This window comes from Nothobranchius furzeri, chromosome 1 (assembly GCF_043380555.1).
Source record: "Nothobranchius furzeri strain GRZ-AD chromosome 1, NfurGRZ-RIMD1, whole genome shotgun sequence".
Taxonomy (NCBI): domain Eukaryota; kingdom Metazoa; phylum Chordata; class Actinopteri; order Cyprinodontiformes; family Nothobranchiidae; genus Nothobranchius; species Nothobranchius furzeri.
The window spans coordinates 61,084,992-61,107,318 of record NC_091741.1 but is presented as its reverse complement, the minus strand read 5'-3'; the positions used below and the strand labels follow the sequence as shown (position 1 = coordinate 61,107,318).

At 44.4% G+C, this 22,327-nt stretch overlaps 1 protein-coding gene and 22 non-coding genes across 25 annotated transcripts in view; 1 reads left to right on the top strand and 22 right to left on the bottom strand.

Moving 5' to 3' along the window:
- atp7b (ATPase copper transporting beta) overlaps window positions 1-22,327 on the top strand; it is a 272,095-nt gene that overhangs the window by 159,448 nt on the left and 90,320 nt on the right. The gene's annotated exons all lie outside the window — the stretch shown is intronic.
- On the bottom strand, window positions 1,081-1,153 carry trnar-ucu (transfer RNA arginine (anticodon UCU)). Its single transcript has one exon. It is a non-coding gene; the product is annotated as a tRNA-Arg (tRNA).
- trnar-ccu (transfer RNA arginine (anticodon CCU)) lies at window positions 1,295-1,367 on the bottom strand. Its single transcript has one exon. It is a non-coding gene; the product is annotated as a tRNA-Arg (tRNA).
- trnar-ucu (transfer RNA arginine (anticodon UCU)) lies at window positions 3,151-3,223 on the bottom strand. Its single transcript has one exon. It is a non-coding gene; the product is annotated as a tRNA-Arg (tRNA).
- trnar-ccu (transfer RNA arginine (anticodon CCU)) lies at window positions 3,365-3,437 on the bottom strand. Its single transcript has one exon. It is a non-coding gene; the product is annotated as a tRNA-Arg (tRNA).
- Window positions 5,221-5,293, bottom strand: trnar-ucu (transfer RNA arginine (anticodon UCU)). The gene has a single exon. It is a non-coding gene; the product is annotated as a tRNA-Arg (tRNA).
- Window positions 5,435-5,507, bottom strand: trnar-ccu (transfer RNA arginine (anticodon CCU)). The gene has a single exon. It is a non-coding gene; the product is annotated as a tRNA-Arg (tRNA).
- Window positions 7,291-7,363, bottom strand: trnar-ucu (transfer RNA arginine (anticodon UCU)). The gene has a single exon. It is a non-coding gene; the product is annotated as a tRNA-Arg (tRNA).
- trnar-ccu (transfer RNA arginine (anticodon CCU)) lies at window positions 7,505-7,577 on the bottom strand. Its single transcript has one exon. It is a non-coding gene; the product is annotated as a tRNA-Arg (tRNA).
- Window positions 9,361-9,433, bottom strand: trnar-ucu (transfer RNA arginine (anticodon UCU)). Its single transcript has one exon. It is a non-coding gene; the product is annotated as a tRNA-Arg (tRNA).
- On the bottom strand, window positions 9,575-9,647 carry trnar-ccu (transfer RNA arginine (anticodon CCU)). The gene has a single exon. It is a non-coding gene; the product is annotated as a tRNA-Arg (tRNA).
- On the bottom strand, window positions 11,431-11,503 carry trnar-ucu (transfer RNA arginine (anticodon UCU)). Its single transcript has one exon. It is a non-coding gene; the product is annotated as a tRNA-Arg (tRNA).
- trnar-ccu (transfer RNA arginine (anticodon CCU)) lies at window positions 11,645-11,717 on the bottom strand. Its single transcript has one exon. It is a non-coding gene; the product is annotated as a tRNA-Arg (tRNA).
- Window positions 13,501-13,573, bottom strand: trnar-ucu (transfer RNA arginine (anticodon UCU)). The gene has a single exon. It is a non-coding gene; the product is annotated as a tRNA-Arg (tRNA).
- trnar-ccu (transfer RNA arginine (anticodon CCU)) lies at window positions 13,715-13,787 on the bottom strand. The gene has a single exon. It is a non-coding gene; the product is annotated as a tRNA-Arg (tRNA).
- On the bottom strand, window positions 15,571-15,643 carry trnar-ucu (transfer RNA arginine (anticodon UCU)). Its single transcript has one exon. It is a non-coding gene; the product is annotated as a tRNA-Arg (tRNA).
- On the bottom strand, window positions 15,785-15,857 carry trnar-ccu (transfer RNA arginine (anticodon CCU)). Its single transcript has one exon. It is a non-coding gene; the product is annotated as a tRNA-Arg (tRNA).
- On the bottom strand, window positions 17,641-17,713 carry trnar-ucu (transfer RNA arginine (anticodon UCU)). The gene has a single exon. It is a non-coding gene; the product is annotated as a tRNA-Arg (tRNA).
- trnar-ccu (transfer RNA arginine (anticodon CCU)) lies at window positions 17,855-17,927 on the bottom strand. Its single transcript has one exon. It is a non-coding gene; the product is annotated as a tRNA-Arg (tRNA).
- Window positions 19,711-19,783, bottom strand: trnar-ucu (transfer RNA arginine (anticodon UCU)). The gene has a single exon. It is a non-coding gene; the product is annotated as a tRNA-Arg (tRNA).
- On the bottom strand, window positions 19,925-19,997 carry trnar-ccu (transfer RNA arginine (anticodon CCU)). The gene has a single exon. It is a non-coding gene; the product is annotated as a tRNA-Arg (tRNA).
- trnar-ucu (transfer RNA arginine (anticodon UCU)) lies at window positions 21,781-21,853 on the bottom strand. Its single transcript has one exon. It is a non-coding gene; the product is annotated as a tRNA-Arg (tRNA).
- Window positions 21,995-22,067, bottom strand: trnar-ccu (transfer RNA arginine (anticodon CCU)). The gene has a single exon. It is a non-coding gene; the product is annotated as a tRNA-Arg (tRNA).

The following is a 22,327-nucleotide window of genomic DNA, read 5'->3' as shown; positions in this document are numbered from 1 at the left end:
CATGGGGCTTAAAGGAGATGTACCGTCGGATGTCATCTGCATAAAGACGGTAGAATATTCCTTTAAAAAAAACCTCAGGATGTGTTTAAGAGACAACAGATAGAGCCTGAAAATAACAGGCCTCAGAACACAACCCTGTGAGACATCTTTTGGGGAGAGAGGTTCTGGAGGACCAAAACTTGGCGATGGCTACAGAGAAGGAACGCTCAGACAGATAAGAGAACCACTCTCGAACAGTTTCTGACAGGCCTTCCCAGTCTCTCAGCTTATCCAGTAGCAGATGATAATCAACAGTGTCAAAGACTGCAGTTAGGTCCAGCAGAACCAGACTAGAACAGTCCCCTGCATGTCTGTATGTCAGAAGGTCATTAGAGAACTAAGAAGAGCTGTTTCAGTAGAATGGGATATAAAATAAAACCTTACTGGAAACTACTGTAGATGTTGCGTTCATCAAGAGCAGCTGTGAGGTGTTTAGCCACAGCCTTTTCCGAGATCGTGGAGATGAACGGAAGCTTAGAGATTTCTCTGAAGCTGCTTTTGAGAGATGGAGCAGGACTCGTTTTTATAAGAAGCGGTTGGATTACAGCTTTCTTGAAATAAGCAGGGACCTGACCAGAAACCAGAGAGACCACACTGGGACAGATAGACAGAAAAGTGTTTTTAAAAAAAGAAGAGGGTAAGATGTCGAGGGGGCGTGCAGAAGTCTTCATAATGTAAACTAGTTTGGATGGCTCAGGTGAAGAAACAGGGACAAAGATGCTTAGGATGAGGGGAAGGGTAGGAGTCGGAAGAGGCTGAGATAGCGCTGAAGGACAGATGGAAGATCTCACCTTAATGACTTTGTCCACAAAGAAAGACTGGATGTTTTCACCATCTCCATCAGAGTGGATGTAGGCAGTAGGTGAAGCAGGAGAAAATACTGCTGATGGCGTCAAAACACACTTAGTGAACTACTTGCTCTGGGGCACAACGATTGAACAATTGATAACCATCTTGCGTGTCCCTGTAGTGTTGAAGGAAGTCAGAAGACTCTAGAGATTTTATAGATGTGTTTGAGAGTGGTTTTGTTGAGCATTATACCACCCCAGGTGGGACTCGAACCCACAATCCCTGGCTTAGAAGGCCAGTGCCTTATCCATTAGGCCACTGGGGCTACAAACTTGTGTCAATAAAGGATTTTGATATGGCCAAAAGTAATCATATCTATCAATGAGGTGACGTGATAAAAAGTACGCAAAACGTTTGCTTCATGAAACAACGTGAGGCAGAAAACATCACTATAACAGGTATATGCCACCCCAGATGGGACTTGAACCCACAATCCCTGGCTTAGGAGGCCAGTGCCTTATCCATTAGGCCACTGGGGCTCGTAATTTTAAATCATACACGATCTTTATGTGCCCAAAGGTCATCAACCTACCCTACCTACTGAGCCACTGCTGCCCGTTAATGCAACAACTGCATCCAGACAACATCACTAAAACCATAATACCTGCCAATATCTGATGTGGGTGTCTTTTGACCATTTGGTCAGAAGCCGAGCACAGGCATTCTGAACCACCTGTAAACTGATCAGTAAGGTTTTGCTAAGACAAGTGAAAAGCGAGTTGCAGTAGCCTAAGCATGAGGAGATGAAGGTTGGGAAAACCATCTCAAGTTCAGAGCATGATAGAAATGGACTAAGTTTAGCAATGCTTCAATCCAATCCCATTTTATTTATAAAGCACATTCACAAGGCATTACAACCAAACAAGGTGCTGTACACTAAAAATGTTGGTTAATTAAACCGGCGTTTAATGCTCCTGAGATGAAAGAAAGAAGAGCCAACAAGAAACCTGACATGAGAATCCTGGGTGAGAGCTGGGTCAAACGTCACAATGGGATTCTTAACAAAGGGTTTGGTGCGAGAAGCAATTTGATCTAGAGAGGCTGTGACTTTGGGAACCAGCTTGTCTGCGGCACAGATGAGGATCTTCGTCTTATCGTCATTCTGCTGTAGAAAGTTCCCAGCCATCCAGGTTCTAATAGAGTCTGAGCAGGTGTGTAGTAACAGCTGCAGCTTAGACATCTCATGGGGCTTAAAGGAGATGTACCGTCGGATGTCATCTGCATAAAGACGGTAGAATATTCCTTTAAAAAAAACCTCAGGATGTGTTTAAGAGACAACAGATAGAGCCTGAAAATAACAGGCCTCAGAACACAACCCTGTGAGACATCTTTTGGGGAGAGAGGTTCTGGAGGACCAAAACTTGGCGATGGCTACAGAGAAGGAACGCTCAGACAGATAAGAGAACCACTCTCGAACAGTTTCTGACAGGCCTTCCCAGTCTCTCAGCTTATCCAGTAGCAGATGATAATCAACAGTGTCAAAGACTGCAGTTAGGTCCAGCAGAACCAGACTAGAACAGTCCCCTGCATGTCTGTATGTCAGAAGGTCATTAGAGAACTAAGAAGAGCTGTTTCAGTAGAATGGGATATAAAATAAAACCTTACTGGAAACTACTGTAGATGTTGCGTTCATCAAGAGCAGCTGTGAGGTGTTTAGCCACAGCCTTTTCCGAGATCGTGGAGATGAACGGAAGCTTAGAGATTTCTCTGAAGCTGCTTTTGAGAGATGGAGCAGGACTCGTTTTTATAAGAAGCGGTTGGATTACAGCTTTCTTGAAATAAGCAGGGACCTGACCAGAAACCAGAGAGACCACACTGGGACAGATAGACAGAAAAGTGTTTTTAAAAAAAGAAGAGGGTAAGATGTCGAGGGGGCGTGCAGAAGTCTTCATAATGTAAACTAGTTTGGATGGCTCAGGTGAAGAAACAGGGACAAAGATGCTTAGGATGAGGGGAAGGGTAGGAGTCGGAAGAGGCTGAGATAGCGCTGAAGGACAGATGGAAGATCTCACCTTAATGACTTTGTCCACAAAGAAAGACTGGATGTTTTCACCATCTCCATCAGAGTGGATGTAGGCAGTAGGTGAAGCAGGAGAAAATACTGCTGATGGCGTCAAAACACACTTAGTGAACTACTTGCTCTGGGGCACAACGATTGAACAATTGATAACCATCTTGCGTGTCCCTGTAGTGTTGAAGGAAGTCAGAAGACTCTAGAGATTTTATAGATGTGTTTGAGAGTGGTTTTGTTGAGCATTATACCACCCCAGGTGGGACTCGAACCCACAATCCCTGGCTTAGAAGGCCAGTGCCTTATCCATTAGGCCACTGGGGCTACAAACTTGTGTCAATAAAGGATTTTGATATGGCCAAAAGTAATCATATCTATCAATGAGGTGACGTGATAAAAAGTACGCAAAACGTTTGCTTCATGAAACAACGTGAGGCAGAAAACATCACTATAACAGGTATATGCCACCCCAGATGGGACTTGAACCCACAATCCCTGGCTTAGGAGGCCAGTGCCTTATCCATTAGGCCACTGGGGCTCGTAATTTTAAATCATACACGATCTTTATATGCCCAAAGGTCATCAACCTACCCTACCTACTGAGCCACTGCTGCCCGTTAATGCAACAACTGCATCCAGACAACATCACTAAAACCATAATACCTGCCAATATCTGATGTGGGTGTCTTTTGACCATTTGGTCAGAAGCCGAGCACAGGCATTCTGAACCACCTGTAAACTGATCAGGAAGGTTTTGCTAAGACAAGTGAAAAGCGAGTTGCAGTAGCCTAAGCATGAGGAGATGAAGGTTGGGAAAACCATCTCAAGTTCAGAGCATGATAGAAATGGACTAAGTTTAGCAATGCTTCAATCCAATCCCATTTTATTTATAAAGCGCATTCACAAGGCATTACAACCAAACAAGGTGCTGTACACTAAAAATGTTGGTTAATTAAACCGGCGTTTAATGCTCCTGAGATGAAAGAAAGAAGAGCCAACAAGAAACCTGACATGAGAATCCTGGGTGAGAGCTGGGTCAAACGTCACAATCGGATTCTTAACAAAGGGTTTGGTGCGAGAAGCAATTTGATCTAGAGAGGCTGTGACTTCGGGAACCAGCTTGTCTGCGGCACAGATGAGGATCTTCGTCTTATCGTCATTCTGCTGTAGAAAGTTCCCAGCCATCCAGGTTCTAATAGAGTCTGAGCAGGTGTGTAGTAACAGCTGCAGCTTAGACATCTCATGGGGCTTAAAGGAGATGTACCGTCGGATGTCATCTGCATAAAGACGGTAGAATATTCCTTTAAAAAAAACCTCAGGATGTGTTTAAGAGACAACAGATAGAGCCTGAAAATCACAGGCCTCAGAACACAACCCTGTGAGACATCTTTTGGTGAGAGAGGTTCTGGAGGACCAAAACTTGGCGATGGCTACAGAGAAGGAACGCTCAGACAGATAAGAGAACCACTCTCGAACAGTTTCTGACAGGCCTTCCCAGTCTCTCAGCTTATCCAGTAGCAGATGATAATCAACAGTGTCAAAGACTGCAGTTAGGTCCAGCAGAACCAGACTAGAACAGTCCCCTGCATGTCTGTATGTCAGAAGGTCATTAGAGAACTAAGAAGAGCTGTTTCAGTAGAATGGGATATAAAATAAAACCTTACTGGAAACTACTGTAGATGTTGCGTTCATCAAGAGCAGCTGTGAGGTGTTTAGCCACAGCCTTTTCCGAGATCGTGGAGATGAACGGAAGCTTAGAGATTTCTCTGAAGCTGCTTTTGAGAGATGGAGCAGGACTCGTTTTTATAAGAAGCGGTTGGATTACAGCTTTCTTGAAATAAGCAGGGACCTGACCAGAAACCAGAGAGACCACACTGGGACAGATAGACAGAAAAGTGTTTTTAAAAAAAGAAGAGGGTAAGATGTCGAGGGGGCGTGCAGAAGTCTTCATAATGTAAACTAGTTTGGATGGCTCAGGTGAAGAAACAGGGACAAAGATGCTTAGGATGAGGGGAAGGGTAGTAGTCGGAAGAGGCTGAGATAGCGCTGAAGGACAGAAGGAAGATCTCACCTTAATGACTTTGTCCACAAAGAAAGACTGGATGTTTTCACCATCTCCATCAGAGTGGATGTAGGCAGTAGGTGAAGCAGGAGAAAATACTGCTGATGGCGTCAAAACACACTTAGTGAACTACTTGCTCTGGGGCACAACGATTGAACAATTGATAACCATCTTGCGTGTCCCTGTAGTGTTGAAGGAAGTCAGAAGGCTCTAGAGATTTTATAGATGTGTTTGAGAGTGGTTTTGTTGAGCATTATACCACCCCAGGTGGGACTCGAACCCACAATCCCTGGCTTAGAAGGCCAGTGCCTTATCCATTAGGCCACTGGGGCTACAAACTTGTGTCAACAAAGGATTTCGATATGGCCAAAAGTCATCATATCTATCAATGAGGTGACGTGATAAAAAGTACGCAAAACGTTTGCTTCATGAAACAACGTGAGGCAGAAAACATCACTATAACAGGTATATGCCACCCCAGATGGGACTTGAACCCACTATCCCTGGCTTAGGAGGCCAGTGCCTTATCCATTAGGCCACTGGGGCTCGTAATTTTAAATCATACACGATCTTTATGTGCCCAAAGGTCATCAACCTACCCTACCTACTGAGCCACTGCTGCCCGTTAATGCAACAACTGCATCCAGACAACATCACTAAAACCATAATACCTGCCAATATCTGATGTGGGTGTCTTTTGACCATTTGGTCAGAAGACGAGCACAGGCATTCTGAACCACCTGTAAACTGATCAGGAAGGTTTTGCTAAGACAAGTGAAAAGCGAGTTGCAGTAGCCTAAGCATGAGGAGATGAAGGTTGGGAAAACCATCTCAAGTTCAGAGCATGATAGAAATGGACTAAGTTTAGCAATGCTTCAATCCAATCCCATTTTATTTATAAAGCGCATTCACAAGGCATTACAACCAAACAAGGCGCTTTACACTAAAAATGTTGGTTAATTAAACCGGCGTTTAATGCTCCTGAGATGAAAGAAAGAAGAGCCAACAAGAAACCTGACATGAGAATCCTGGGTGAAAGCTGGGTCAAACGTCACAATGGGATTCTTAACAAAGGGTTTGGTGCGAGAAGCAATTTGATCTAGAGAGGCTGTGACTTTGGGAACCAGCTTGTCTGCGGCACAGATGAGGATCTTCGTCTTATCGTCATTCTGCTGTAGAAAGTTCCCAGCCATCCAGGTTCTAATAGAGTCTGAGCAGGTGTGTAGTAACAGCTGCAGCTTAGACATCTCATGGGGCTTAAAGGAGATGTACCGTCGGATGTCATCTGCATAAAGACGGTAGAATATTCCTTTAAAAAAAACCTCAGGATGCGTTTAAGAGACAACAGATAGAGCCTGAAAATCACAGGCCTCAGAACACAACCCTGTGAGACATCTTTTGGTGAGAGAGGTTCTGGAGGACCAAAACTTGGCGATGGCTACAGAGAAGGAACGCTCAGACAGATAAGAGAACCACTCTCGAACAGTTTCTGACAGGCCTTCCCAGTCTCTCAGCTTATCCAGTAGCAGATGATAATCAACAGTGTCAAAGACTGCAGTTAGGTCCAGCAGAACCAGACTAGAACAGTCCCCTGCATGTCTGTAAGTCAGAAGGTCATTAGAGAACTAAGAAGAGCTGTTTCAGTAGAATGGGATATAAAATAAAACCTTACTGGAAACTACTGTAGATGTTGCGTTCATCAAGAGCAGCTGTGAGGTGTTTAGCCACAGCCTTTTCCGAGATCGTGGAGATGAACGGAAGCTTAGAGATTTCTCTGAAGCTGCTTTTGAGAGATGGAGCAGGACTCGTTTTTATAAGAAGCGGTTGGATTACAGCTTTCTTGAATTAAGCAGGGACCTGACCAGAAACCAGAGAGACCACACTGGGACAGATAGACAGAAAAGTGTTTTTAAAAAAAGAAGAGGGTAAGATGTCGAGGGGGCGTGCAGAAGTCTTCATAATGTAAACTAGTTTGGATGGCTCAGGTGAAGAAACAGGGACAAAGATGCTTAGGATGAGGGGAAGGGTAGGAGTCGGAAGAGGCTGAGATAGCGCTGAAGGACAGATGGAAGATCTCACCTTAATGACTTTGTCCACAAAGAAAGACTGGATGTTTTCACCATCTCCATCAGAGTGGATGTAGGCAGTAGGTGAAGCAGGAGAAAATACTGCTGATGGCGTCAAAACACACTTAGTGAACTACTTGCTCTGGGGCACAATGATTGAACAATTGATAACCATCTTGCGTGTCCCTGTAGTGTTGAAGGAAGTCAGAAGGCTCTAGAGATTTTATAGATGTGTTTGAGAGTGGTTTTGTTGAGCATTATACCACCCCAGGTGGGACTCGAACCCACAATCCCTGGCTTAGAAGGCCAGTGCCTTATCCATTAGGCCACTGGGGCTACAAACTTGTGTCAATAAAGGATTTCGATATGGCCAAAAGTCATCATATCTATCAATGAGGTGACGTGATAAAAAGTACGCAAAACGTTTGCTTCATGAAACAACGTGAGGCAGAAAACATCACTATAACAGGTATATACCACCCCAGATGGGACTTGAACCCACAATCCCTGGCTTAGGAGGCCAGTGCCTTATCCATTAGGCCACTGGGGCTCGTAATTTTAAATCATACACGATCTTTATGTGCCCAAAGGTCATCAACCTACCCTACCTACTGAGCCACTGCTGCCCGTTAATGCAACAACTGCATCCAGACAACATCACTAAAACCATAATACCTGCCAATATCTGATGTGGGTGTCTTTTGACCATTTGGTCAGAAGCCGAGCACAGGCATTCTGAACCACCTGTAAACTGATCAGGAAGGTTTTGCTAAGACAAGTGAAAAGCGAGTTGCAGTAGCCTAAGCATGAGGAGATGAAGGTTGGGAAAACCATCTCAAGTTCAGAGCATGATAGAAATGGACTAAGTTTAGCAATGCTTCAATCCAATCCCATTTTATTTATAAAGCGCATTCACAAGGCATTACAACCAAACAAGGTGCTGTACACTAAAAATGTTGGTTAATTAAACCGGCGTTTAATGCTCCTGAGATGAAAGAAAGAAGAGCCAACAAGAAACCTGACATGAGAATCCTGGGTGAGAGCTGGGTCAAACGTCACAATGGGATTCTTAACAAAGGGTTTGGTGCGAGAAGCAATTTGATCTAGAGAGGCTGTGACTTCGGGAACCAGCTTGTCTGCGGCACAGATGAGGATCTTCGTCTTATCGTCATTCTGCTGTAGAAAGTTCCCAGCCATCCAGGTTCTAATAGAGTCTGAGCAGGTGTGTAGTAACAGCTGCAGCTTAGACATCTCATGGGGCTTAAAGGAGATGTACCGTCGGATGTCATCTGCATAAAGACGGTAGAATATTCCTTTAAAAAAAACCTCAGGATGTGTTTAAGAGACAACAGATAGAGCCTGAAAATCACAGGCCTCAGAACACAACCCTGTGAGACATCTTTTGGTGAGAGAGGTTCTGGAGGACCAAAACTTGGCGATGGCTACAGAGAAGGAACGCTCAGACAGATAAGAGAACCACTCTCGAACAGTTTCTGACAGGCCTTCCCAGTCTCTCAGCTTATCCAGTAGCAGATGATAATCAACAGTGTCAAAGACTGCAGTTAGGTCCAGCAGAACCAGACTAGAACAGTCCCCTGCATGTCTGTATGTCAGAAGGTCATTAGAGAACTAAGAAGAGCTGTTTCAGTAGAATGGGATATAAAATAAAACCTTACTGGAAACTACTGTAGATGTTGCGTTCATCAAGAGCAGCTGTGAGGTGTTTAGCCACAGCCTTTTCCGAGATCGTGGAGATGAACGGAAGCTTAGAGATTTCTCTGAAGCTGCTTTTGAGAGATGGAGCAGGACTCATTTTTATAAGAAGCGGTTGGATTACAGCTTTCTTGAAATAAGCAGGGACCTGACCAGAAACCAGAGAGACCACACTGGGACAGATAGACAGAAAAGTGTTTTTAAAAAAAGAAGAGGGTAAGATGTCGAGGGGGCGTGCAGAAGTCTTCATAATGTAAACTAGTTTGGATGGCTCAGGTGAAGAAACAGGGACAAAGATGCTTAGGATGAGGGGAAGGGTAGGAGTCGGAAGAGGCTGAGATAGCGCTGAAGGACAGATGGAAGATCTCACCTTAATGACTTTGTCCACAAAGAAAGACTGGATGTTTTCACCATCTCCATCAGAGTGGATGTAGGCAGTAGGTGAAGCAGGAGAAAATACTGCTGATGGTGTCAAAACACACTTAGTGAACTACTTGCTCTGGGGCACAACGATTGAACAATTGATAACCATCTTGCGTGTCCCTGTAGTGTTGAAGGAAGTCAGAAGACTCTAGAGATTTTATAGATGTGTTTGAGAGTGGTTTTGTTGAGCATTATACCACCCCAGGTGGGACTCGAACCCACAATCCCTGGCTTAGAAGGCCAGTGCCTTATCCATTAGGCCACTGGGGCTACAAACTTGTGTCAATAAAGGATTTTGATATGGCCAAAAGTAATCATATCTATCAATGAGGTGACGTGATAAAAAGTACGCAAAACGTTTGCTTCATGAAACAACGTGAGGCAGAAAACACCACTATAACAGGTATATGCCACCCCAGATGGGACTTGAACCCACAATCCCTGGCTTAGGAGGCCAGTGCCTTATCCATTAGGCCACTGGGGCTCGTAATTTTAAATCATACACGATCTTTATGTGCCCAAAGGTCATCAACCTACCCTACCTACTGAGCCACTGCTGCCCGTTAATGCAACAACTGCATCCAGACAACATCACTAAAACCATAATACCTGCCAATATCTGATGTGGGTGTCTTTTGACCATTTGGTCAGAAGCCGAGCACAGGCATTCTGAACCACCTGTAAACTGATCAGGAAGGTTTTGCTAAGACAAGTGAAAAGCGAGTTGCAGTAGCCTAAGCATGAGGAGATGAAGGTTGGGAAAACCATCTCAAGTTCAGAGCATGATAGAAATGGACTAAGTTTAGCAATGCTTCAATCCAATCCCATTTTATTTATAAAGCGCATTCACAAGGCATTACAACCAAACAAGGTGCTGTACACTAAAAATGTTGGTTAATTAAACCGGCGTTTAATGCTCCTGAGATGAAAGAAAGAAGAGCCAACAAGAAACCTGACATGAGAATCCTGGGTGAGAGCTGGGTCAAACGTCACAATGGGATTCTTAACAAAGGGTTTGGTGCGAGAAGCAATTTGATCTAGAGAGGCTGTGACTTCGGGAACCAGCTTGTCTGCGGCACAGATGAGGATCTTCGTCTTATCGTCATTCTGCTGTAGAAAGTTCCCAGCCATCCAGGTTCTAATAGAGTCTGAGCAGGTGTGTAGTAACAGCTGCAGCTTAGACATCTCATGGGGCTTAAAGGAGATGTACCGTCGGATGTCATCTGCATAAAAACGGTAGAATATTCCTTTAAAAAAAACCTCAGGATGTGTTTAAGAGACAACAGATAGAGCCTGAAAATCACAGGCCTCAGAACACAACCCTGTGAGACATCTTTTGGGGAGAGAGGTTCTGGAGGACCAAAACTTGGCGATGGCTACAGAGAAGGAACGCTCAGACAGATAAGAGAACCACTCTCGAACAGTTTCTGACAGGCCTTCCCAGTCTCTCAGCTTATCCAGTAGCAGATGATAATCAACAGTGTCAAAGACTGCAGTTAGGTCCAGCAGAACCAGACTAGAACAGTCCCCTTTATGTCTGTATGTCAGAAGGTCATTAGAGAACTAAGAAGAGCTGTTTCAGTAGAATGGGATATAAAATAAAACCTTACTGGAAACTACTCTAGATGTTGCGTTCATCAAGAGCAGCTGTGAGGTGTTTAGCCACAGCCTTTTCCGAGATCGTGGAGATGAACGGAAGCTTAGAGATTTCTCTGAAGCTGCTTTTGAGAGATGGAGCAGGACTCGTTTTTATAAGAAGCGGTTGGATTACAGCTTTCTTGAAATAAGCAGGGACCTGACCAGAAACCAGAGAGACCACACTGGGACAGATAGACAGAAAAGTGTTTTTAAAAAAAGAAGAGGGTAAGATGTCGAGGGGGCGTGCAGAAGTCTTCATAATGTAAACTAGTTTGGATGGCTCAGGTGAAGAAACAGGGACAAAGATGCTTAGGATGAGGGGAAGGGTAGGAGTCGGAAGAGGCTGAGATAGCGCTGAAGGACAGATGGAAGATCTCACCTTAATGACTTTGTCCACAAAGAAAGACTGGATGTTTTCACCATCTCCATCAGAGTGGATGTAGGCAGTAGGTGAAGCAGGAGAAAATACTGCTGATGGCGTCAAAACACACTTAGTGAACTACTTGCTCTGGGGCACAACGATTGAACAATTGATAACCATCTTGCGTGTCCCTATAGTGTTGAAGGAAGTCAGAAGACTCTAGAGATTTTATAGATGTGTTTGAGAGTGGTTTTGTTGAGCATTATACCACCCCAGGTGGGACTCGAACCCACAATCCCTGGCTTAGAAGGCCAGTGCCTTATCCATTAGGCCACTGGGGCTACAAACTTGTGTCAATAAAGGATTTTGATATGGCCAAAAGTAATCATATCTATCAATGAGGTGACGTGATAAAAAGTACGCAAAACGTTTGCTTCATGAAACAACGTGAGGCAGAAAACATCACTATAACAGGTATATGCCACCCCAGATGGGACTTGAACCCACAATCCCTGGCTTAGGAGGCCAGTGCCTTATCCATTAGGCCACTGGGGCTCGTAATTTTAAATCATACACGATCTTTATGTGCCCAAAGGTCATCAACCTACCCTAACTACTCAGCCACTGCTGCCCGTTAATGCAACAACTGCATCCAGACAACATCACTAAAACCATAATACCTGCCAATATCTGATGTGGGTGTCTTTTGACCATTTGGTCAGAAGACGAGCACAGGCATTCTGAACCACCTGTAAACTGATCAGGAAGGTTTTGCTAAGACAAGTGAAAAGCGAGTTGCAGTAGCCTAAGCATGAGGAGATGAAGGTTGGGAAAACCATCTCAAGTTCAGAGCATGATAGAAATGGACTAAGTTTAGCAATGCTTCAATCCAATCCCATTTTATTTATAAAGCGCATTCACAAGGCATTACAACCAAACAAGGTGCTGTACACTAAAAATGTTGGTTAATTAAACCGGCGTTTAATGCTCCTGAGATGAAAGAAAGAAGAGCCAACAAGAAACCTGACATGAGAATCCTGGGTGAGAGCTGGGTCAAACGTCACAATGGGATTCTTAACAAAGGGTTTGGTGCGAGAAGCAATTTGATCTAGAGAGGCTGTGACTTCGGGAACCAGCTTGTCTGCGGCACAGATGAGGATCTTCGTCTTATCGTCATTCTGCTGTAGAAAGTTCCCAGCCATCCAGGTTCTAATAGAGTCTGAGCAGGTGTGTAGTAACAGCTGCAGCTTAGACATCTCATGGGGCTTAAAGGAGATGTACCGTCGGATGTCATCTGCATAAAGACGGTAGAATATTCCTTTAAAAAAAACCTCAGGATGTGTTTAAGAGACAACAGATAGAGCCTGAAAATCACAGGCCTCAGAACACAACCCTGTGAGACATCTTTTGGTGAGAGAGGTTCTGGAGGACCAAAACTTGGCGATGGCTACAGAGAAGGAACGCTCAGACAGATAAGAGAACCACTCTCGAACAGTTTCTGACAGGCCTTCCCAGTCTCTCAGCTTATCCAGTAGCAGATGATAATCAACAGTGTCAAAGACTGCAGTTAGGTCCAGCAGAACCAGACTAGAACAGTCCCCTGCATGTCTGTATGTCAGAAGGTCATTAGAGAACTAAGAAGAGCTGTTTCAGTAGAATGGGATATAAAATAAAACCTTACTGGAAACTACTGTAGATGTTGCGTTCATCAAGAGCAGCTGTGAGGTGTTTAGCCACAGCCTTTTCCGAGATCGTGGAGATGAACGGAAGCTTAGAGATTTCTCTGAAGCTGCTTTTGAGAGATGGAGCAGGACTCATTTTTATAAGAAGCGGTTGGATTACAGCTTTCTTGAAATAAGCAGGGACCTGACCAGAAACCAGAGAGACCACACTGGGACAGATAGACAGAAAAGTGTTTTTAAAAAAAGAAGAGGGTAAGATGTCGAGGGGGCGTGCAGAAGTCTTCATAATGTAAACTAGTTTGGATGGCTCAGGTGAAGAAACAGGGACAAAGATGCTTAGGATGAGGGGAAGGGTAGGAGTCGGAAGAGGCTGAGATAGCGCTGAAGGACAGATGGAAGATCTCACCTTAATGACTTTGTCCACAAAGAAAGACTGGATGTTTTCACCATCTCCATCAGAGTGGATGTAGGCAGTAGGTGAAGCAGGAGAAAATACTGCTGATGGTGTCAAAACACACTTAGTGAACTACTTGCTCTGGGGCACAACGATTGAACAATTGATAACCATCTTGCGTGTCCCTGTAGTGTTGAAGGAAGTCAGAAGACTCTAGAGATTTTATTGATGTGTTTGAGAGTGGTTTTGTTGAGCATTATACCACCCCAGGTGGGACTCGAACCCACAATCCCTGGCTTAGAAGGCCAGTGCCTTATCCATTAGGCCACTGGGGCTACAAACTTGTGTCAATAAAGGATTTTGATATGGCCAAAAGTAATCATATCTATCAATGAGGTGACGTGATAAAAAGTACGCAAAACGTTTGCTTCATGAAACAACGTGAGGCAGAAAACACCACTATAACAGGTATATGCCACCCCAGATGGGACTTGAACCCACAATCCCTGGCTTAGGAGGCCAGTGCCTTATCCATTAGGCCACTGGGACTCGTAATTTGAAATCATACACGATCTTTATGTGCCCAAAGGTCATCAACCTACCCTACCTACTGAGCCACTGCTGCCCGTTAATGCAACAACTGCATCCAGACAACATCACTAAAACCATAATACCTGCCAATATCTGATGTGGGTGTCTTTTGACCATTTGGTCAGAAGCCGAGCACAGGCATTCTGAACCACCTGTAAACTGATCAGGAAGGTTTTGCTAAGACAAGTGAAAAGCGAGTTGCAGTAGCCTAAGCATGAGGAGATGAAGGTTGGGAAAACCATCTCAAGTTCAGAGCATGATAGAAATGGACTAAGTTTAGCAATGCTTCAATCCAATCCCATTTTATTTATAAAGCGCATTCACAAGGCATTACAACCAAACAAGGTGCTGTACACTAAAAATGTTGGTTAATTAAACCGGCGTTTAATGCTCCTGAGATGAAAGAAAGAAGAGCCAACAAGAAACCTGACATGAGAATCCTGGGTGAGAGCTGGGTCAAACGTCACAATGGGATTCTTAACAAAGGGTTTGGTGCGAGAAGCAATTTGATCTAGAGAGGCTGTGACTTCGGGAACCAGCTTGTCTGCGGCACAGATGAGGATCTTCGTCTTATCGTCATTCTGCTGTAGAAAGTTCCCAGCCATCCAGGTTCTAATAGAGTCTGAGCAGGTGTGTAGTAACAGCTGCAGCTTAGACATCTCATGGGGCTTAAAGGAGATGTACCGTCGGATGTCATCTGCATAAAGACGGTAGAATATTCCTTTAAAAAAAACCTCAGGATGTGTTTAAGAGATAACAGATAGAGCCTGAAAATCACAGGCCTCAGAACACAACCCTGTGAGACATCTTTTGGGGAGAGAGGTTCTGGAGGACCAAAACTTGGCGATGGCTACAGAGAAGGAACGCTCAGACAGATAAGAGAACCACTCTCGAACAGTTTCTGACAGGCCTTCCCAGTCTCTCAGCTTATCCAGTAGCAGATGATAATCAACAGTGTCAAAGACTGCAGTTAGGTCCAGCAGAACCAGACTAGAACAGTCCCCTGCATGTCTGTATGTCAGAAGGTCATTAGAGAACTAAGAAGAGCTGTTTCAGTAGAATGGGATATAAAATAAAACCTTACTGGAAACTACTCTAGATGTTGCGTTCATCAAGAGCAGCTGTGAGGTGTTTAGCCACAGCCTTTTCCGAGATCGTGGAGATGAACGGAAGCTTAGAGATTTCTCTGAAGCTGCTTTTGAGAGACGGAGCAGGACTCGTTTTTATAAGAAGCGGTTGGATTACAGCTTTCTTGAAATAAGCAGGGACCTGACCAGAAACCAGAGAGACCACACTGGGACAGATAGACAGAAAAGTGTTTTTAAAAAAAGAAGAGGGTAAGATGTCGAGGGGGCGTGCAGAAGTCTTCATAATGTAAACTAGTTTGGATGGCTCAGGTGAAGAAACAGGGACAAAGATGCTTAGGATGAGGGGAAGGGTAGGAGTCGGAAGAGGCTGAGATAGCGCTGAAGGACAGATGGAAGATCTCACCTTAATGACTTTGTCCACAAAGAAAGACTGGATGTTTTCACCATCTCCATCAGAGTGGATGTAGGCAGTAGGTGAAGCAGGAGAAAATACTGCTGATGGCGTCAAAACACACTTAGTGAACTACTTGCTCTGGGGCACAACGATTGAACAATTGATAACCATCTTGCGTGTCCCTGTAGTGTTGAAGGAAGTCAGAAGACTCTAGAGATTTTATAGATGTGTTTGAGAGTGGTTTTGTTGAGCATTATACCACCCCAGGTGGGACTCGAACCCACAATCCCTGGCTTAGAAGGCCAGTGCCTTATCCATTAGGCCACTGGGGCTACAAACTTGTGTCAATAAAGGATTTTGATATGGCCAAAAGTAATCATATCTATCAATGAGGTGACGTGATAAAAAGTACGCAAAACGTTTGCTTCATGAAACAACGTGAGGCAGAAAACATCACTATAACAGGTATATGCCACCCCAGATGGGACTTGAACCCACAATCCCTGGCTTAGGAGGCCAGTGCCTTATCCATTAGGCCACTGGGGCTCGTAATTTTAAATCATACACGATCTTTATGTGCCCAAAGGTCATCAACCTACCCTACCTACTGAGCCACTGCTGCCCGTTAATGCAACAACTGCATCCAGACAACATCACTAAAACCATAATACCTGCCAATATCTGATGTGGGTGTCTTTTGACCATTTGGTCAGAAGCCGAGCACAGGCATTCTGAACCACCTGTAAACTGATCAGGAAGGTTTTGCTAAGACAAGTGAAAAGCGAGTTGCAGTAGCCTAAGCATGAGGAGATGAAGGTTGGGAAAACCATCTCAAGTTCAGAGCATGATAGAAATGGACTAAGTTTAGCAATGCTTCAATCCAATCCCATTTTATTTATAAAGCGCATTCACAAGGCATTACAACCAAACAAGGTGCTGTACACTAAAAATGTTGGTTAATTAAACCGGCGTTTAATGCTCCTGAGATGAAAGAAAGAAGAGCCAACAAGAAACCTGACATGAGAATCCTGGGTGAGAGCTGGGTCAAACGTCACAATGGGATTCTTAACAAAGGGTTTGGTGCGAGAAGCAATTTGATCTAGAGAGGCTGTGACTTCGGGAACCAGCTTGTCTGCGGCACAGATGAGGATCTTCGTCTTATCGTCATTCTGCTGTAGAAAGTTCCCAGCCATCCAGGTTCTAATAGAGTCTGAGCAGGTGTGTAGTAACAGCTGCAGCTTAGACATCTCATGGGGCTTAAAGGAGATGTACCGTCGGATGTCATCTGCATAAAGACGGTAGAATATTCCTTTAAAAAAAACCTCAGGATGTGTTTAAGAGACAACAGATAGAGCCTGAAAATCACAGGCCTCAGAACACAACCCTGTGAGACATCTTTTGGTGAGAGAGGTTCTGGAGGACCAAAACTTGGCGATGGCTACAGAGAAGGAACGCTCAGACAGATAAGAGAACCACTCTCGAACAGTTTCTGACAGGCCTTCCCAGTCTCTCAGCTTATCCAGTAGCAGATGATAATCAACAGTGTCAAAGACTGCAGTTAGGTCCAGCAGAACCAGACTAGAACAGTCCCCTGCATGTCTGTATGTCAGAAGGTCATTAGAGAACTAAGAAGAGCTGTTTCAGTAGAATGGGATATAAAATAAAACCTTACTGGAAACTACTGTAGATGTTGCGTTCATCAAGAGCAGCTGTGAGGTGTTTAGCCACAGCCTTTTCCGAGATCGTGGAGATGAACGGAAGCTTAGAGATTTCTCTGAAGCTGCTTTTGAGAGATGGAGCAGGACTCGTTTTTATAAGAAGCGGTTGGATTACAGCTTTCTTGAAATAAGCAGGGACCTGACCAGAAACCAGAGAGACCACACTGGGACAGATAGACAGAAAAGTGTTTTTAAAAAAAGAAGAGGGTAAGATGTCGAGGGGGCGTGCAGAAGTCTTCATAATGTAAACTAGTTTGGATGGCTCAGGTGAAGAAACAGGGACAAAGATGCTTAGGATGAGGGGAAGGGTAGGAGTCGGAAGAGGCTGAGATAGCGCTGAAGGACAGATGGAAGATCTCACCTTAATGACTTTGTCCACAAAGAAAGACTGGATGTTTTCACCATCTCCATCAGAGTGGATGTAGGCAGTAGGTGAAGCAGGAGAAAATACTGCTGATGGTGTCAAAACACACTTAGTGAACTACTTGCTCTGGGGCACAACGATTGAACAATTGATAACCATCTTGCGTGTCCCTGTAGTGTTGAAGGAAGTCAGAAGACTCTAGAGATTTTATAGATGTGTTTGAGAGTGGTTTTGTTGAGCATTATACCACCCCAGGTGGGACTCAAACCCACAATCCCTGGCTTAGAAGGCCAGTGCCTTATCCATTAGGCCACTGGGGCTACAAACTTGTGTCAATAAAGGATTTTGATATGGCCAAAAGTAATCATATCTATCAATGAGGTGACGTGATAAATAGTACGCAAAACGTTTGCTTCATGAAACAACGTGAGGCAGAAAACACCACTATAACAGGTATATGCCACCCCAGATGGGACTTGAACCCACAATCCCTGGCTTAGGAGGCCAGTGCCTTATCCATTAGGCCACTGGGGCTCATAATTTTAAATCATACACGATCTTTATGTGCCCAAAGGTCATCAACCTACCCTACCTACTGAGCCACTGCTGCCCGTTAATGCAACAACTGCATCCAGACAACATCACTAAAACCATAATACCTGCCAATATCTGATGTGGGTGTCTTTTGACCATTTGGTCAGAAGACGAGCACAGGCATTCTGAACCACCTGTAAACTGATCAGGAAGGTTTTGCTAAGACAAGTGAAAAGCGAGTTGCAGTAGCCTAAGCATGAGGAGATGAAGGTTGGGAAAACCATCTCAAGTTCAGAGCATGATAGAAATGGACTAAGTTTAGCAATGCTTCAATCCAATCCCATTTTATTTATAAAGCGCATTCACAAGGCATTACAACCAAACAAGGTGCTGTACACTAAAAATGTTGGTTAATTAAACCGGCGTTTAATGCTCCTGAGATGAAAGAAAGAAGAGCCAACAAGAAACCTGACATGAGAATCCTGGGTGAGAGCTGGGTCAAACGTCACAATGGGATTCTTAACAAAGGGTTTGGTGCGAGAAGCAATTTGATCTAGAGAGGCTGTGACTTCGGGAACCAGCTTGTCTGCGGCACAGATGAGGATCTTCGTCTTATCGTCATTCTGCTGTAGAAAGTTCCCAGCCATCCAGGTTCTAATAGAGTCTGAGCAGGTGTGTAGTAACAGCTGCAGCTTAGACATCTCATGGGGCTTAAAGGAGATGTACCGTCGGATGTCATCTGCATAAAGACGGTAGAATATTCCTTTAAAAAAAACCTCAGGATGTGTTTAAGAGACAACAGATAGAGCCTGAAAATCACAGGCCTCAGAACACAACCCTGTGAGACATCTTTTGGGGAGAGAGGTTCTGGAGGACCAAAACTTGGCGATGGCTACAGAGAAGGAACGCTCAGACAGATAAGAGAACCACTCTCGAACAGTTTCTGACAGGCCTTCCCAGTCTCTCAGCTTATCCAGTAGCAGATGATAATCAACAGTGTCAAAGACTGCAGTTAGGTCCAGCAGAACCAGACTAGAACAGTCCCCTGCATGTCTGTATGTCAGAAGGTCATTAGAGAACTAAGAAGAGCTGTTTCAGTAGAATGGGATATAAAATAAAACCTTACTGGAAACTACTCTAGATGTTGCGTTCATCAAGAGCAGCTGTGAGGTGTTTAGCCACAGCCTTTTCCGAGATCGTGGAGATGAACGGAAGCTTAGAGATTTCTCTGAAGCTGCTTTTGAGAGACGGAGCAGGACTCGTTTTTATAAGAAGCGGTTGGATTACAGCTTTCTTGAAATAAGCAGGGACCTGACCAGAAACCAGAGAGACCACACTGGGACAGATAGACAGAAAAGTGTTTTTAAAAAAAGAAGAGGGTAAGATGTCGAGGGGGCGTGCAGAAGTCTTCATAATGTAAACTAGTTTGGATGGCTCAGGTGAAGAAACAGGGACAAAGATGCTTAGGATGAGGGGAAGGGTAGGAGTCGGAAGAGGCTGAGATAGCGCTGAAGGACAGATGGAAGATCTCACCTTAATGACTTTGTCCACAAAGAAAGACTGGATGTTTTCACCATCTCCATCAGAGTGGATGTAGGCAGTAGGTGAAGCAGGAGAAAATACTGCTGATGGCGTCAAAACACACTTAGTGAACTACTTGCTCTGGGGCACAACGATTGAACAATTGATAACCATCTTGCATGTCCCTGTAGTGTTGAAGGAAGTCAGAAGACTCTAGAGATTTTATAGATGTGTTTGAGAGTGGTTTTGTTGAGCATTATACCACCCCAGGTGGGACTCGAACCCACAATCCCTGGCTTAGAAGGCCAGTGCCTTATCCATTAGGCCACTGGGGCTACAAACTTGTGTCAATAAAGGATTTTGATATGGCCAAAAGTAATCATATCTATCAATGAGGTGACGTGATAAAAAGTACGCAAAACGTTTGCTTCATGAAACAACGTGAGGCAGAAAACATCACTATAACAGGTATATGCCACCCCAGATGGGACTTGAACCCACAATCCCTGGCTTAGGAGGCCAGTGCCTTATCCATTAGGCCACTGGGGCTCGTAATTTTAAATCATACACGATCTTTATGTGCCCAAAGGTCATCAACCTACCCTACCTACTGAGCCACTGCTGCCCGTTAATGCAACAACTGCATCCAGACAACATCACTAAAACCATAATACCTGCCAATATCTGATGTGGGTGTCTTTTGACCATTTGGTCAGAAGACGAGCACAGGCATTCTGAACCACCTGTAAACTGATCAGGAAGGTTTTGCTAAGACAAGTGAAAAGCGAGTTGCAGTAGCCTAAGCATGAGGAGATGAAGGTTGGGAAAACCATCTCAAGTTCAGAGCATGATAGAAATGGACTAAGTTTAGCAATGCTTCAATCCAATCCCATTTTATTTATAAAGCGCATTCACAAGGCATTACAACCAAACAAGGTGCTGTACACTAAAAATGTTGGTTAATTAAACCGGCGTTTAATGCTCCTGAGATGAAAGAAAGAAGAGCCAACAAGAAACCTGACATGAGAATCCTGGGTGAGAGCTGGGTCAAACGTCACAATGGGATTCTTAACAAAGGGTTTGGTGCGAGAAGCAATTTGATCTAGAGAGGCTGTGACTTCGGGAACCAGCTTGTCTGCGGCACAGATGAGGATCTTCGTCTTATCGTCATTCTGCTGTAGAAAGTTCCCAGCCATCCAGGTTCTAATAGAGTCTGAGCAGGTGTGTAGTAACAGCTGCAGCTTAGACATCTCATGGGGCTTAAAGGAGATGTACCGTCGGATGTCATCTGCATAAAGACGGTAGAATATTCCTTTAAAAAAAACCTCAGGATGTGTTTAAGAGAAAACAGATAGAGCCTGAAAATCACAGGCCTCAGAACACAACCCTGTGAGACATCTTTTGGTGAGAGAGGTTCTGGAGGACCAAAACTTGGCGATGGCTACAGAGAAGGAACGCTCAGACAGATAAGAGAACCACTCTCGAACAGTTTCTGACAGGCCTTCCCAGTCTCTCAGCTTATCCAGTAGCAGATGATAATCAACAGTGTCAAAGACTGCAGTTAGGTCCAGCAGAACCAGACTAGAACAGTCCCCTGCATATCTGTATGTCAGAAGGTCATTAGAGAACTAAGAAGAGCTGTTTCAGTAGAATGGGATATAAAATAAAACCTTACTGGAAACTACTGTAGATGTTGCGTTCATCAAGAGCAGCTGTGAGGTGTTTAGCCACAGCCTTTTCCGAGATCGTGGAGATGAACGGAAGCTTAGAGATTTCTCTGAAGCTGCTTTTGAGAGATGGAGCAGGACTCGTTTTTATAAGAAGCGGTTGGATTACAGCTTTCTTGAAATAAGCAGGGACCTGACCAGAAACCAGAGAGACCACACTGGGACAGATAGACAGAAAAGTGTTTTTAAAAAAAGAAGAGGGTAAGATGTCGAGGGGGCGTGCAGAAGTCTTCATAATGTAAACTAGTTTGGATGGCTCAGGTGAAGAAACAGGGACAAAGATGCTTAGGATGAGGGGAAGGGTAGGAGTCGGAAGAGGCTGAGATAGCGCTGAAGGACAGATGGAAGATCTCACCTTAATGACTTTGTCCACAAAGAAAGACTGGATGTTTTCACCATCTCCATCAGAGTGAATGTAGGCAGTAGGTGAAGCAGGAGAAAATACTGCTGATGGCGTCAAAACACACTTAGTGAACTACTTGCTCTGGGGCACAACGATTGAACAATTGATAACCATCTTACGTGTCCCTGTAGTGTTGAAGGAAGTCAGAAGACTCTAGAGATTTTGTAGATGTGTTTGAGAGTGGTTTTGTTGAGCATTATACCACCCCAGGTGGGACTCGAACCCACAATCCCTGGCTTAGAAGGCCAGTGCCTTATCCATTAGGCCACTGGGGCTACAAACTTGTGTCAATAAAGGATTTCGATATGGCCAAAAGTCATCATATCTATCAATGAGGTGACGTGATAAAAAGTACGCAAAACGTTTGCTTCATGAAACAACGTGAGGCAGAAAACATCACTATAACAGGTATAAGCCACCCCAGATGGGACTTGAACCCACAATCCCTGGCTTAGGAGGCCAGTGCCTTATCCATTAGGCCACTGGGGCTCGTAATTTTAAATCATACACGATCTTTATGTGCCCAAAGGTCATCAACCTACCCTACCTACTGAGCCACTGCTGCCCGTTAATGCAACAACTGCATCCAGACAACATCACTAAAACCATAATACCTGCCAATATCTGATGTGGGTGTCTTTTGACCATTTGGTCAGAAGACGAGCACAGGCATTCTGAACCACCTGTAAACTGATCAGGAAGGTTTTGCTAAGACAAGTGAAAAGCGAGTTGCAGTAGCCTAAGCATGA